The following is a 15,892-nucleotide window of genomic DNA, read 5'->3' as shown; positions in this document are numbered from 1 at the left end:
AGGCATTCACAGTGTCGCGCTGATAGGACTTACTGATGGATTGCTCCTGGAGGGTGCAGGGAGGAAGAAGATGCAGCCGACCTTGGTTTCAGGATTACTGAGGCCATTCATTGAGATAAAGGAACATGGGGGAAGGGGGGTATATAGGTTTGGCCAAGTAGAGCAATGCATTGAGGTTTAGACCAGTCAAGTTATTGCTATATTGTTATTATTACTATCATTGTCCTCAAACTGAGATATACACAGAATTGGACTGATTATAGTCTTTATTCTGACACCAATCAACATGAGTCCATGAGTGGCTCTATTTTAGTATCTTCATTTAACTTTTTAAGGATTCAGTGCCCATGCATAAGCCCAGCCTCCAACCCAGAGCTAGAAGAGTAACTAACTTACATCCCCCTGGGTCTTCTCCCTGTGCCGGGTCAATGTCCCATACAGCCAGGTGGGCCGGGGGCTTCCCGCTGGCTCTTCCATCTGAGGCTCTGATAGCCACTGGCTATGACCTGATCCTGGATTTAGGAGCTGTGCTTTGCATATTCACTGCCTTGCTCATATCAGTAGAGTTCCTTCCATACCAATCTTGGCCCAGGAACTGACTCAGCCAGGCTTTCCTTGCTGGGAAAAAAATGGGCTGGTATTAATAACAGATGAGCACCAAGGGGGGCTGTCCCTGAGGTCATGGACGCAGGAATTTGGAGGCAAGCGAGTGGGTACCAAAGGCAAGGCTCTAGGGTTGGGGGCAAGCCCAGGCAGCTGAGAGTGGCCCCTGTACCCACGCCAGGGAAAGAAGACAGCATCCTGTTGGCTGGGCCAGGAGCAAGGCTCTGAGCTCTGCAGCCCATATGTTCTGTGGATTTGGAAACATGCTGTTCGGGGTGACTGTCAGGAGCAGGAAAGGAGCTTTCCAGATGCTTTGCTGCGGGGCTTTATGAAAAATCACCAAGTTGGTTAACTTGGCCAGGAAAGTTTTGTAAGTTCTTTCGTCCTGATGAGCAAACCATGAACATGTGCTGCAGTGCTCTCGGGATGGAAACCTTCACGTGAAAGAGGCCCTGACCCAAGCCCACAGATGCGAGACAAGGCAACCAGCCTCTGCAGACAGAGCCGCTGCCAGCTTCTGCTTCAAACCCCTACCTGTGTGTCCCGGGTGCGGTGAGCAGTACTGGAGGCAGGTGTGGGGATGTGAGATGCGCCCCAGACTTGACACAGGCTTGGGCTGTCTGCACTCATCTAAGCCTCAGTTTCCTTCTCTGTAAAGAAGGCAAGTGGCACCGCCCCCCCCCCCCCCCCGCCCCGGCAACACTGGCAGGCTTCAGCAAAGTGGCCAGTGTGGCAGCATAGACGCCACCCATGTCAGGGAAGCAGGGAAGGAGGGACAGCTCCCTGGGGGGTCCTGCAGGGTTGCGCTGGGGAACTTGAAGCACCTCTGCTTCCCTTGTTTCCAGCTCACAAGCCTCATTTTTTTTTTCTTTCTTCTTTTTTTAGAGATAGGACCTTGCTCTATCACCCAGGCTGGAGTGCAGTGGCACAAAGCCACGCTAGATGTGGGGGTAGGGGGGCATCCCAAGGACCCCGGAGATCCTCCCACCTCAGACTCCTGAGTAGCTGGGACCATAGGCGTGCACCAACACACCCAGCTCATCTTTTTATTTTTTGTAGAGACTGGGTCTTGCTATGTTACCCAGGCTGGTCTCTCGGCCTCAAGCTATCCTCCCACCTGGGTCTCCCAAAGCACCGGGATTACAGGCATGAGCCACCACACCTGGCCCTCAGAAATCTCATTTCTTAAGGCTCAATTCCACTCCAGAAAACCAACTAGCAAGGCTTGATTTCCTGCTCACCTCAGCCTTTGTGACACACCCCACTCTGTCTCCTCTTCCTCACAATACAAATCCAAACCCAGGCCACACATCATGACCAAGCCACAGTCCCCGAGAAAGGATGGCAAGGAGGAAGCCTGGGAGGAGAAGCCAGGAGACCTTTAATGCAGCAGCAGGGGACCAGAGGGCCCCGGGTGGCCCTTGGGACCCAACTCCATGGCTTTAAAGGGATTGCTGCTACATTTGGGACCCCTCCCCTCCAATATGGCTTCTCCAACTCTGATGAGCACCCAATCTTTGGATTTGTGGCCTGCAGAGCAGTGGGGTTTTGCAGGGAGCAGGGGGTGGGGTGTGATGCAAACGGAATGTATAGCACAGCTGTGCGCAAATGAGTGGGCCAGGGGCCAGGGTCGCAGAGGAGGACAGGGGAACCCTGCGACAGAGGGAGTCAGTTAAGCAGCCCCTTATGAAGTTCTGAACTCTGGCTTGGGGTTGCCCGGAGAACCCCACAGGAGAGTCCATCAATAAATGAAGCCAGGAGCCCAGCAGCAATTGGTTGGGGGGTGGGCAGCTGAGGCAAGGGAGCCCGCAGCAGGACCGTGTGTGCCCAGGAGGGCCTTTCTCCCCTCTGGGCAGCCGCCAGCAGCCCTGGCTGGCAAGGGGCTGGCCGGGGTCACCAGCTGTTGCTGATACCAGAAACATCTGTCAGGGATGGGGTTCGGCCCCTGCTGCAGGAGCAGGGCTGTCTTTTTCTTTTTCTTTTTTTTTTTTTTAGATGGAGTCTCACTCTTGTTGCCCAGGCTGGAGTGCATGATCTCGACTCACTGCAACCTCCGGCTCCCAGGTTCAAGCGATTCTCCTGCCTCAGCCTCCTGAGTAGCTGGGATTACAGGCGCGTGCCACCACGCTCAGCTAATTTTTTGTATTTTTAGTAGAGACGGGGTTTCACCATGTTGGTCAGGCTGGTCTTGAACTCCTGACCTCGTCATCCACCTGCCTCGGCCTCCCAAAGTGCTGGGATTACAGGCGTGAGCCACCGCGCCCAGCCCAGGGCTTTTATTTTGTCACGTTGAAAAAACAATGAGTTGGTAGGAGAAGCCTCGGATCCAAGGACAAAGAAAATATCACCAAATAGCTCCAAAATTACAATGAGGATCAGGAGCCTGGAAGGATGGGGTGGAGGTGAGTGGGGATCAGAATGGAAACATCTTTCCTCTCTCTAGCGGCCAGTTTGGTGAGGGCAAGGAACTCGCGCCATCCTCCCTCTTCCCATTTCACAGATGGGAAACAGCCAGAGCTGAGCTGTCACTGGCTCCGTCTAAAGCCTCCAATGAAGGAAGGAAATATCTCTCTTCAAGAAGGTCATCAGAGGACACTGAGGTCCCCTTCAGGCTGGAGAAGCAGGTGGAGGGAACATGTGAATGCCACAAGGCCAGCGTGGCTCACCCCACATGGAGGAGAGTGACTCCTTCCATGTGCAGGGGCTGCCAGGCCTTTGGGGTTTCATGAGATGCCTTCCTGCATGCAGAGGCAGATGCTCACCTCCGACCAGGAGTGAACCCTTGATTTCTCCCAGCGTGGTCTCTGGCTGGAGGACCATGCACGCGCTCCACGGGGGCAGGGGCCGCACACATGTGCTCATCATCAGTTCATGGCCATGGCACACACCGAGAGTTTTACAGAATAAACAAATGAAATGTACTTCCCTTTTACAGCTGAGGGGCACGAAACTTAGATGGTTCTTGGAACTTAACCAAGAACAGAGATCAGTATCTTTCCTGGCAGAGAAAAGATAAAAGAAATCAAAAGAGAACAAGACACCTTGAATCCTCCTGTCCCAGGGGTCAGTCCAGGTCCAGTGTCCACCCACTGAGGACAGCAGGGGCATAGGGATAGCCAGTTGTGCGGACACCAGCACTGAGAACCTGGCATCCGGGCACCCTAACCCTTTGTTTTCTGCCATCCCCCCCGGCCCACTGCATCTGTGATCCTTGGTCACTGCTCTGCATGGCAAGTGCCCGGATGCCTGCAGAGAGCACTGAACATTGAGTCGGAACTGCCTGGGCCCTGATCATGGATGGGATGGGCCCCGGGTCTCAGTTTCCTTGTCTGCACAATGAGGAACTGACATCACTCGCCCGGGAAATTGCCCGGATGAAAGGGGAACTGCTAGCTCTGCCTGGCACACAACAGGCATGATACAATTTTCCTTTCATTCTCCCCAGTGTCAGGGTCCACCCAGCGCCTGCTCCCTGGGAGAAGGGTCAGCCTCCAGCCACTCCGTCCTCTGAGTGGGACTGTACAATCGCTGGCCCTGGCCCTGAGTTCCCTCTCCTCCCAAACTGGGATAAAGCTCCCATCCCACCTAGTGCCTGCACACTTGTCCCATCCATTTCAGGACAAATTAAGCTCCCTTCTGCCTTTGGGAGGGTTGGAGCCTTCGGCCAAAGGTTCGAAAGAAGAGCTAAAGAGGATAGCCAAGCTCACTCAAGTTTCATCAGAGAAGCAAAACCAGACCTCGGAATTCTGTCTCACAAACCATCAGCCTAGGTTTATTTTCAATCTTCCCTTCCCTTCCCTTCTTTGAGGAGGCCCCCGCGACCCCCACAAGCCAGACTCAGCTCTGGCCGGTGGCCACAGGGTTTCAAATTTCGAAAGGGGCCTTTTGCAAAACGTTCAGTTTCAAGAGCTAGTTCGATTGCCCACATCCTGTCCAAGCTTCCTGGGGGAGTGAGATTTATTTAAGAAAGGAAAAAAAATCCCCATGTTCATGCCATTGAGTGAAAACATGCTCCGTCCCAGGCAATTTCAAGGATTAAGGTTACATATCTCTTAATGAGTCGCAGGTGGAAGGCAAAGTGGAGTTGGCTGGAGAAGGAGGTGCTATTCCGCCATGCCAGGGACCCCAGTTCTCTGCCAGGGATATAATTTGTGCCCCAGTATGACCATACAACTATCCTTTTGTGCATCCACTCATTCCTTCAATTCAACTAACGTTCTTAATGATCAGCTCCTCTGCACTGGGTTCTGTACTGGACAGTGGGGGAGTCTGAGGTGCCCAGGACAGAGCACCTATACCCAGGGAGCTGAAGGTCTGGTTGTGGAAGCAGACACCTAAACAAATCATGACCAAGCAACAGATGTTATGAATGAAGGTCAAGTTCATGGCCTTGTAACAGTTCAGAGTGTGGGGCAACATAGCCCACCTTGGGGAGGGAAGCAAGAGAAGTCTTGCATCTATGGAGCAGTGGGAGGGTGACCACAGGGAGGGGATCAGGGACAAAGGCATAGAGACACACACGCCTGGAGACCCAGGGAGGCTCTGCCAGGCAGCACACAAGGGCAGGGGGCATGTAGTGGGAGGCGTGGCAGGAGGGAAGGAACTGGGCCTCCATCCTGGGGCCTGTGGGAGCCATGAGCGGGCTCTCAGGAGCAGGGACTCTGGGTCATGCATTCTAGAAAGACTGCTCTAACTCCACCGCCCAGGAAGAGAACAGAGTGGAGGTGGGAGCAGAAAGACCAGCCCAAGATGAGGGAAGCCTGGGTGGCATGGTGGTGCAGATGAGAAAAGGGACCTGCGAGCTCACTGGAGGTGCTACAGAGGAGAGATGGGTGCTTTGGTGGAGACTGAACAGCAAAGGCAGAAGGAGGAGGCAGCTGGGATGATGCCTGGAACAGCACATGCCCAGTGGCCCGGCTGCCTGCAGGATATCACTGTTTCTCAGGCAACCACTTTAAGAAACTCAGAATGAAATGCAGTGGAAGAAAAAGAAAAGGTCAACTCATATTCCAGTCTACCTTTAGTTTGTCATTTGGCAAAATATCTGAGAGAAATACTTGGAAGTTGACCAGGGAAGACCAAACCCTGACACTCAGCAGAGACTTTGTTAACAGGTGAGGTGCTTGAGTGAAGGGCAGGGTTTGACGGCTCACAACCGCCCAGGTCATTATCAAGCAGAACTCAAGTAACAGCCAAGCACAAACCCCCAGGTCCAGTCATTCCTCTTTCCTCCTAGATGTCCAAACACCCCACAGACCTGACCCCAGAGGGCCAACGCCACTGGCCATCTCTGACCATGGCTAGAGTCCTGTCCTTCTCTCAGGCTCTCCTCAAAGCCAAGGAGAGAAGCAAGGGGAACTTCCTGTGAGCATCTGGACCAACCCAGCTGGCCAAGTGAATGACAGTCCCTAGAGCCATGGCTTCATAGCACTTATCACGATGTAATTAAGTTCTTTTGCCAGAAACATTTGCTTAAAATCTCTCACCCAAGACTTGGAGCTCTATAAGAGCAGAGGTGGTGTCTCTCTTACTTCTTGTAAGATAGGTTACTTACTTCTACCACCCAGCTTGTAGCACACAGAAAGGGCCTGATGCCTTTTGCATAAATGAATGACTGGATGAACACCTAATTCACCTAACATTTCCTGATGTCTAGACCTTCTGTGGGCTATAATGACATAAAAAGAACACCTGTCCTCAAGAAGCTCATAGCCCTTTGGGATAAATTGGCAGCTCATAGCAGACAATGTGATGTGGGTTCTGGCATGAGTACGGAGGAGTGAGAAAGGGCAGGTGTGAACAGAGGACTGTGGAAAGGAAGCTACAGGAGAGGGCAGGGGGCTGTGAAGATAGGAGAGGGGGTGACATTTGTGTCAGGCCCAGCACAGGTGAGTAAACAGTGGGAGGGATGGGAAAACTAAATTAATTGTAAGTTGCTGAATGCTCTGAGGTTGTTTTGCCTCATTATCCAAGGAATTCTGTGGACGGGGGGCAGTGACAACCTAACTCCTCTCTCCTAGATCAGCTTCCAGGCACCAAGCAAACCTCAGAGTCTAGTCCGAAGCCTTCTGTGCTGACGTTGCTGCCCAACCCCAGCATTCAGAGGTCTCCCTGACACCAACACAGCCTAAGCTCCTCTTATAAGGGGCTGGAGCTCACCCAGATGGAAAACGGCTGATCTGGAAGAGTCAGAATAGGGGTCCCAATACCCCAAACTAAGAAGGGGGAGTCTACCTGACGTGCTCTGAAGTAGGAAGCCCAAATCAAGTCCTCACGAAGGAGAGGGCAGTATCCACACCAGATGACCAAGAACCAATCGCCAAGTTCAAACGAAGGACGTGAGAACACCAGTGAGAGATGAAATCCAGGGTCAGGAGCCAGCCAAGACAAGAGAAGACAAGAAATGGTCAGTGTGAGGCATACAGTGGGCCCTGAATACCTAGGTGTTGAATGAAGGAAGGGAGGGAAGGGTAGAGAGGTGAAGGGTGGGTCTTGTGTATGTGTCCTACATAGAGCGTGGGTATTGCCAATTACATTTTTCTGGTTGTCTGTTCCCGGGTAGAAGGGTGTGCCATGCCATCTTGAAGGTCTGGACTGGCCCAGAATACCATCCAGACTGGTGTTCTTCCTAGAACTCAGTTGAACTCTCCAATCTTCTGGAAGAGGGGAATTTGAGTATCACATCCATTTGAGAGCTTTTAAATTAATGCATTTGAAATAATCAAATATAACTACGTTAGGTGGGGATGATGAAAACTGGCATGTAACATTTCTGAGACATCTCTTTCTTCCCAGGTACCATGCTACCTATGTAACATGTATTAAATAATCTCCTGTAAAGCAGCACATCCACCCAGCCAGACAGGGATTGTTATTCTCATCTACCAGATAAAGGTCAAGGGGTGCTTCAACCCAGTGTCCCACAACTACAGCAAGGAGGAATGTGGTTGCTTGGAAAGGCATGGAGTGGGCCCACTCGCTGGAGGCATAAAAACAAGACCGGGTTATTTCTGATCTCCTGTCTTGGCAGAGGCAAGGGCAGCTTTCGGGAAGACCTAGGGCTTTCATTTCACCATGCCACGCCAGCATTGCCCAAGGATGGGGCAATGTCCAGGGCAGTCCGAACTGCCAGTATCCTGTCTCACTGTCTGGCACTGGACACAGTAAGCTGGATTCAAGGCAGAATCTGGACTTGCGTAGGAGGATGCCACAAACCATCTGACACACAGCACACCTCCCCAAAGAACAGCTCCCAAGCCATTCTCAGATGGGCCATCCTGGTTCCAAAAAAGCAAATGTATTTTTAGCTATCGTTCATTCATTCAGCAACAATTTACTGTGCTCTTCCGAGGCTCAGAGCTGGGCAGGCACCAGGGATACAGAGAATAATCTGACCCAGTTCCTGGCCCCTGCGGCACATCAGTTTAGTGATGACATGTAAACAAACGCCCACGATAGCGTAGGGTGGGTGCTCTGATTGAGTTATTTATGCTGTGGTGTGAAGCTGGGGCATGACTACTCTCTGTTGAACAGTCAGGGAAAGAGTCCCAGTGTGAGTTCATTCACTCGCTGCCTTATGCTTCAATAAGTGACTAATTCACTAATTTATTGACTCATTCACTTATTCACTTACTCATTCCCAGAGCTAATTTATTCCTTGATTACATACTCATTCACTGACTCATTTGCTCACTCACTAATTCACTCTTTTATTCACTAGCTGTAATATATCCATCAATTATCCATCCCTTTGTCTGTCTATTCGCTCATAATTTGTTTCATTCACTGACTTATTTATCCAGTTAATTTATTTGGTTGTTTCCTCTTTCTTTGATTTATTCATTAGTAAACTCACTAATTCCTAGATTAATTCATTCATTTGGTTCTTCATTGAGTCATTAACTCATTGATTGATTCATACATAGACTCATCTATTCATTTATTTTCTCATTACTGATTGACTTTCATTTATCTGTTAATTCATAAATTCATTCAAGAATTCATGGACCCATTGATTCACTCATCAATTTACATGTTTGTCTTTCATTTCTTGACTACTTGACCTATTAATCTTCCACTCATTCGCTCAATGACTTAGTCATTCATCATCCACTCATTCACTTTGTGACATTTTTACTTACACATGAACTCACCCACTCATTAACTCACCATGCATTTATCCACTTGTCACTGATTCAGTCACTCATGGACCTATCATTGATCCATTCACTCATTCGTGTACTCCTTCCCATTTTCATTACTTCATTTTTTCATTCCTTTGTCTACTCAAAGACTCATTTGTTCATATACTGCTTCACTCCTCCATTCTTTTATTCACCATGTATTCACCTATTCATTCAACAGATGCTTATTGCATGTGCTGTCCATGTAAGGCACAAGGGGCAGAGCAGTGAAGGAGAGGAGTGTGGTCCCCAGCTTTGTGGAGCTATGGACTAATGAGTCTGTCACTGGCTCAGGAGTCAGCTCTTCCACAACTCAACTGACACTAAGATTGAGCTGAAGGCATACCTTCTGTGCTTCTAGAAAGCCCATCTACCTGTCCTATTTTATCAAATTGCTGCATGTATAAGTGGGTCTCCCTCTAGTCTCACAGAGAACCCATCTACCTGCCCTATTCTATTGAATTGCTGCATTTGTAAGTGGGTCTCCATCTAATCTCACAGAGCTACTCAATGAGTGGAACTAGACTAAATTCATATATAAATTTCACTCCTCGTATGGGGTCTGACAAGAATTAGCATCAATACTTGTTGAGCTGAAATTAATACCTTAATATTAGTCATTTTAGTACTCTCTTAGATATCAGCTGCCAGAAAATTTTAAAATATGGGGCATAGGGGTTTCCTACCACCACCTCCAAATAAATCAATTCACTAGAATTTATAACTCAGATAGTGAAAAAAACTCAATGTAAGTAGCATGAGAAAATGTCTAAAATATATCCATAGTATATGCAGAATGGTACTATGTACTATTAAAATAAAGATACAAAAGATTAAGGTTTCGTTTCATAAAAGTCCACAATGCAGAACTGAAATACCTATAATCTTTGTTTCAAAACACATTTTAATCACTGGTTCATGATTTACCCTCTTGTAATTTACTTTTTCATATACTTATTTCCTTAATCATAATAATCAACCCCATGAACCCACCAAAATACAAAAACAAGAACACTGAATATTTTAACACCTGTTTCTGACCTCATTATACACAGAGAAAACAGATTGACTCTTTTCTGTTAAATGGATTTCAGAGAAGCAGAATTGTGTTGATCATAATTCTTGCTTCATGAAATGTCATCATTTGAATATTCTTGTCCATTCTAGTGTTTTTGTCGTTCATTAATTTAGTCAGTCACTCATTTTCAAAAACAAAGTCAACAACAAAGAATCTACTCCCAAGAAAGAGGGGGAGAAATTGACTATCATTTAAATCTTTCCATGACCTCCTCAAACAGTGATAAAACAGTTAACCCAAGTTAAACAAATCCTTGTTTCATGATATAATCTCCAAATTGGTCATGAGTGGCCATTGTAATTTTACTAGCATAAATGCTTTGTACTTGTTTAACTATTTATTATTTTTAATAAAATAACAAAACTCAAGAGAACCACAACTAACCCAAAAACAAGATCTTTGACCAAGGCTAGAATCTGCCTATAATCTCCTTAATCTAAGAGATAGCAAACCAAACCTCTTTTTAAATGGATCTCGTTTTGCAAAATGAATTAACCATGACACTTGGCAGGATTCATTCTTATCACTGGTTCAGGCATGGTCTTCTTGGATTTTATGACTGCATAAAGTCATTTCTTCTTTTCAAATAATAATTAATCATCATCTCTAACAAAAGGCTAAACCAAGAATAAAAACTTAATCTGACTCACCCTGTTCTACACTCTCCTTGCCACATGGGTAACAGTCAGGATCTTCATCCTTTAAATAATTATTAAAACAGCCAAGTTACCTCTGTTCTGTGGGGTTACAAAGCAGATATAGAAAATAATGAAGTACCCTTATCATTGGTTCATACTTGGCACCCATTTATTTAGTTATACACGTATTTGTTTGTTTAATTTTAATTTTTTTGTCTTAATGAATCAAACATCTGGGAACCCACAGCAAACTAAGAACAGAACATTGACTATTAAGTACTTCTATCCAGATGCTTCTTACCCAAAGTGGTGACAAATTTAATATGTTTTTTTTTCTTGATGGACCAAGGTATTTCAGAATTGAATTAATTATATTCCTTGCTTTACAACATGCCCTCAGAATTGGTCCATGTCTTAACCTCTTTTTCTTTACTCATGAATATACTGTGTGTTGATCCACACAAGTGGATCTGCTAATCATATAAAATCAGTACCTGTGAACCCTGTCAAGCTCCAGAACTAGATTCTCAAACTTTCCTGACATTATTCCCACAAAGGTTTACATATTAGTTCTTCATTTTGCAGTGGACCTCAGTTGTTCCAAAACTGATTGATCATAATTTTTATTCAGATGCATTCCATTCACATCATTGGTCCAGACATGGCCCCTCTACATTTAATTTGAACAACTTTTAGATATCAAATGAACAAACTTGAACCACCATCCTACTCAACAACTAGAATACTGACTCCATAAATGAGTAACAGCCTTTATCAAGAGAAGAGTCTTTAAATAATCAATGAGACAAACATACAATGTGACATTTAACTATTGAAAATGAATGGAAAAGCTAAGTTTTTTTTCTTACACTTCATTTGTGCTAAATTGGATTAATTTCGGTCCATAACACATTCTCATCATAGGCCTATGTATGACCTTTTAAAATTTAATTATCTTTTTAAATGACAGTAGAAATCATGAACCAACAACCCAACTCAAGAACTTTATTACTTACATTATATGACATTCTCCTTACTCTGAGGGATAAGGTAAAGTTCCTCATCAATGGGAGAATAATTTAATCAGCTCTGGTCTACCCATCCTGTAGATGATATTACCAAATGAAAGAGGAAATTACCAACTGAAAAGACCTAGATTTAGGTTTCGACTTAGTAAACATGAAGTAACCATCGTAGAAATTGATCACAAACAATGATTTATGCCACATTGTTATCTCTGGTTCGTGAATGGAGCTCCATCTTATTAATTAACATATTATCCATTTTAACAATATCAGGAATACCCTTAAATGAACCACCCAACATAAAAACTGTGAGAGTTACATACATCTGACTCCATATTCCATACCCACAGAGCTAAAAATGTAGAGCTCTTCTTTTAAAAAGGGCTTCTGTTGTGCAAAACAGTAGTCATCATGAACCTTGATTTATACTACAATCTTATCATTGGTTCTTCTGTAGCCTTCAATGATTATATTACGTATTATTTTATCATACACTAAATACCCTAAATGGACCATCCCAGCAATGACAAGAACTTGGATCATTACTCACACTGACCCATAAAGGTCTTCATCATTACAGAATCATTGTAGTGATAAGTGTGTTCCTTCTATGGAACTGAAAGCAGATGATGAAAAAAAGGAAAAATAAACATGTATTCTTTTATACCTTTAAAAATGTATACACAAAATATGCAGGAATATCCCTTACAAAAAGGGAGTGAAAATATCAAAAATTCTTTCAATTGATCCATGTTTCCCCCATTAATTTGCTTAGCTATTTATAATTAGGTATTGATAAATTTGTGAAATTATTTATTTGTTTCTCTTAACAAGACAAACTTGAACTCACCATTCTCCCAGAGCAAAAACGTTGACTATTACTATTCTTTGTCTATATAATACTTACCGAAAGAAGGAACATTCCTGATTTATTAATTTATTCATAAAACTCAGTGTTTTGGGATGTTAAAAATATATAATTCCACAGATGTTCTGATTGGACTCATTCTAATTATTGGTGTGTAACACACTCTCATCCCTGTTCTTTTTTAATTCTGTATATAGATGTAGTCATTTATGCATTATTTTATAATACAATGAATACCTCTGAGTAAACACCCCACCCAAGGACAAGAACTTTGGGCATTATTTGTATAGGTCTATAGCCTTTTTCCCAGAAACTTACCAGCTAAGATCTTCACCAATGATAATCCATTCTGGAGGGTAGAATGCAAATGGTAAAAAGAATGAAACATCCTAAATTTTGACTGTGCTCTAATATTCTAATAAATGAAAGGAGAGCAAGTTTAGATTAATTTTTATAATTGGGTCATGCTCTTTTTACAACTGGCCAGAAAGCCCTCTTTTTTGTCACATTAATTCAATTATTAATTTTGCGTTTAAAATGGATGCCTTTGCAATTGCAACAAAAGCAAAAATTGACATGTGGAATCTAATTAAACTAATGAGTTTCTGCACAGCAAAAGAAACTATCATCAGAGTGAAGAGACAATCTACAGAATGGGAGAAAATTTTTGCAATCTATCCATCTGACAAAGGTCTAATATCCAGAATCTACAAGGAACTTAAGCAAATTCACAAGAAAAAAACCAACAACCCCATTAAAAAATGGGCAAAGGACATGAACAGACACTTCTCAAAAGAAGACATACATGCAGCCAACAAACAAGAAAAAAGGCTCAACATCACTGATCATCAGAGAAATACAAATCAAAACCACAGTGAGACACCATCTCATACCAGTCAGAATGGTGATTATTAAAAAGTCAAGAAAAAACAGATGCTGATGAAGTTAAAGAGAAATAAGAATGATTTTACACTGTTGGTGGGAATATAAATTAGTTCAACCATTATGGAAGACAGTGTAGTGATTCCTCAAAGATTTAGAAGCAGAAATACCATTTGACCCAGCAATTCCATTACTGGATATATAACCCAAAGGAATAGAAATCATTCTATTATAAAGATACATGCACACGTATGTTCATTGCAGCACTACTCGCAATAGCAAAGACATGGAATCAACCCAAATACTGGATAAGGAAAATGTGATACATATACACTATGGAATACTATGCAGCCATTAAAGGGATGAGAGCATGTGCTTTGCAGGGACATGGATGAAGCTGGAAGCCATTATCCTCAGCAAACTAATGCAGGAACAGAAAACAAAACACCGCATGTTCTCACTTATAAGTGGGAGCTGAACAATGAGAACACATGGACACAGGAGGGGAACAATACACGCTGGCGCCTGTCAGGGGAGGGTGGGGAGAGCATCAGGAAAAACTGCTAATGCATGCCAGGCTTAATACCTAGGTGATGAGTTGATAGGTGCAGCAAACCACCATGACACATGTTTACCGATGTAACAAACATGCACATCCTGCACATGTACCCCAGAACTTAAATAAAATAAATGGATGCCTTTGAATCCAACACCTGAATCAAGAATGAGAGTTCTCTACAAAACACGTGAGCTTCAATGCCTCCACCCATGCACTCAACAACCTAAATCTTTGGCCCTCCCATATGCACAATTAGATTCATCTAAATACTTGTTTCAGAGCAATTTCATACCAATGAACAGTGCTTGCTATCACTTCATTCACTCATTCACAAACCAATTTGGCGAATTATTCATTCTTTGTAAAGAAACAGAACAATATGTAAACCCTCAGAAACCCAGAACGTGTCTGACACTGTGCGTCTATGTATAGCCTAATTATGCAAACACTTGTAAGAGCCAAAATACTTGCCTTAAGAAGAATACACTCTCCGGACCCAGTTACATCACAACCATCATTTCCAGACATGTTTGCTACTGGCCCTTGCTTTATCCTTTTTAGCTAATTGATTATTATTAACTTATGCATTTGTTCATTATTAAGATAAAATCAGTATCCTTACACATGATCTAAACTACAGCATGGATCATCGTAGCATATGCATAGTTGATCATTACCAAAGAAATAACAGATGATGTCACTTTGTAATGGAATTTAGTGAGCACAATAGCTCTTGTTATAGAACAAATTCTTGTCACTGGCCCTCTTTAAAAATAGCTTTTTATTTACATAAACAACATCCCTAGTTAAGGATAAGACAACCAGGAAACCAAAGACAACTCAATATAAACATGGACAGCTCATACATTTGTCTACATGTTTCTCATTCTGAGAGATTAAAAATCTGACACAATTCTCACTCCCTGAGCAATAGATCAGTACTGTGACTTGCTTCATTACACATGTTATAGTTGGTCCAGGTGTGGCCATGTTTTTATTCACTTATTTCTTTTACTTGAGTTCTTCATGCATTAATTCATTATCCGTGAATTACAAAAGCACAAGAATTGGGTAACTGATTTTTTGGGGGTTTTTTTTTGTTTTTTTTTTTGAGACAGGGTCTCACTCTGTTGCCCAGGCTGGAATTCAGTGGCGCAATCTCGACTCACTGCAACCTCAACTTCCTGGGTTTAAGCAATTCTCCTGCCTCAGCCTCCCAAGTAGCTGGGATTACAGGCACTTGCCACCACACCCGGCTAATTTGTATATTTTTAGTAGAGATGGGGTTTCACTGTGTTGGTCAGGCTGGTCTTAAACTCCTAACTTTGTGATCTGCCCACCTCGGCCTCCCAAAGTGCTGGGATTACAGGTGTGAGCCACTGTGCCCAGCCGATAACTGAATATTTTTAACTACTGTCTACAGGATCATTTCCAACTGATCAATAGGCTAGATTTCTTTTATATTGGAGCTTAAACTTCCTGACTCCTATTACTCATCATCCTTGACTCATACCCACGAGTCATCATCTCTGGGCCAGGCCACAGACCATCAATCATTTTTTTCATTTAGACTTTGTCTATTTCATTTATTTATTAATTTACTACTTTATAATAAAGAAATAGATATGAATCAGAAAAAAAATAGGACAAGAGCTGTGATAACCCTGTTGTCTATCTGTAGAGCAGTTCCTTCAGAAATTAGACATGTTTCTTGAACTGACCTGATTGTTTCAAACATGCATTACTCAACAAAATGTTTCATATCAACCCCATGTTCATTTTGGGGCCATGGTTAGTCTTCTTTAATTATATTTTCTACTTATTAATAATGCATTGACCACTCTTAAATGGCCCAAACCAAGACAAGAACTTTGACGATTACTCACATTTGTCTGTAGGTTCCTTAAAACAACCATAGAGCAAGTGGTCATGGCAGAATCAGTGCAGGGAGTGACTGTTCTGAGGATTACAAGGAAGAGCAGAAGACAAAATTTGAGACTTTCTATCCATTAATTTTTTCATTCTACCTTCCATTTACTCTGTCAGTTGGTATTTA

The 15,892-nt window shown here is 43.8% G+C and overlaps 1 long non-coding RNA gene and 1 other non-coding gene across 3 annotated transcripts in view; both read right to left on the bottom strand.

The window, feature by feature from the left end:
• LOC103784048 (uncharacterized) overlaps window positions 1-15,892 on the bottom strand; it is a 137,868-nt gene that overhangs the window by 10,166 nt on the left and 111,810 nt on the right. The window contains exons 43-49 of one of the 2 annotated variants that reach the window (XR_010109782.1): window positions 15,723-15,795; window positions 12,714-12,744; window positions 12,084-12,143; window positions 11,519-11,605; window positions 6,838-10,563; window positions 397-3,601; window positions 34-97 (exon numbers count right to left, since the gene is read on the bottom strand). This is a non-coding gene — a long non-coding RNA (uncharacterized LOC103784048). Of the gene's footprint in view, window positions 1-33; window positions 98-396; window positions 3,602-6,837; window positions 15,796-15,892 lie in introns of both variants that reach the window. The other variant, XR_010109783.1, reaches the window with a different exon arrangement.
• On the bottom strand, window positions 15,300-15,373 carry LOC112437089 (small nucleolar RNA SNORD113/SNORD114 family). The gene has a single exon (XR_003025753.1). It is a non-coding gene; the product is annotated as a small nucleolar RNA SNORD113/SNORD114 family (small nucleolar RNA).

The sequence above is a fragment of the Pan paniscus genome, chromosome 15 (assembly GCF_029289425.2).
Source record: "Pan paniscus chromosome 15, NHGRI_mPanPan1-v2.0_pri, whole genome shotgun sequence".
Lineage (NCBI taxonomy): Eukaryota > Metazoa > Chordata > Mammalia > Primates > Hominidae > Pan > Pan paniscus.
Note: the sequence above shows the minus strand (reverse complement) of the source record. Positions and strands in the feature narration are given on the sequence as shown.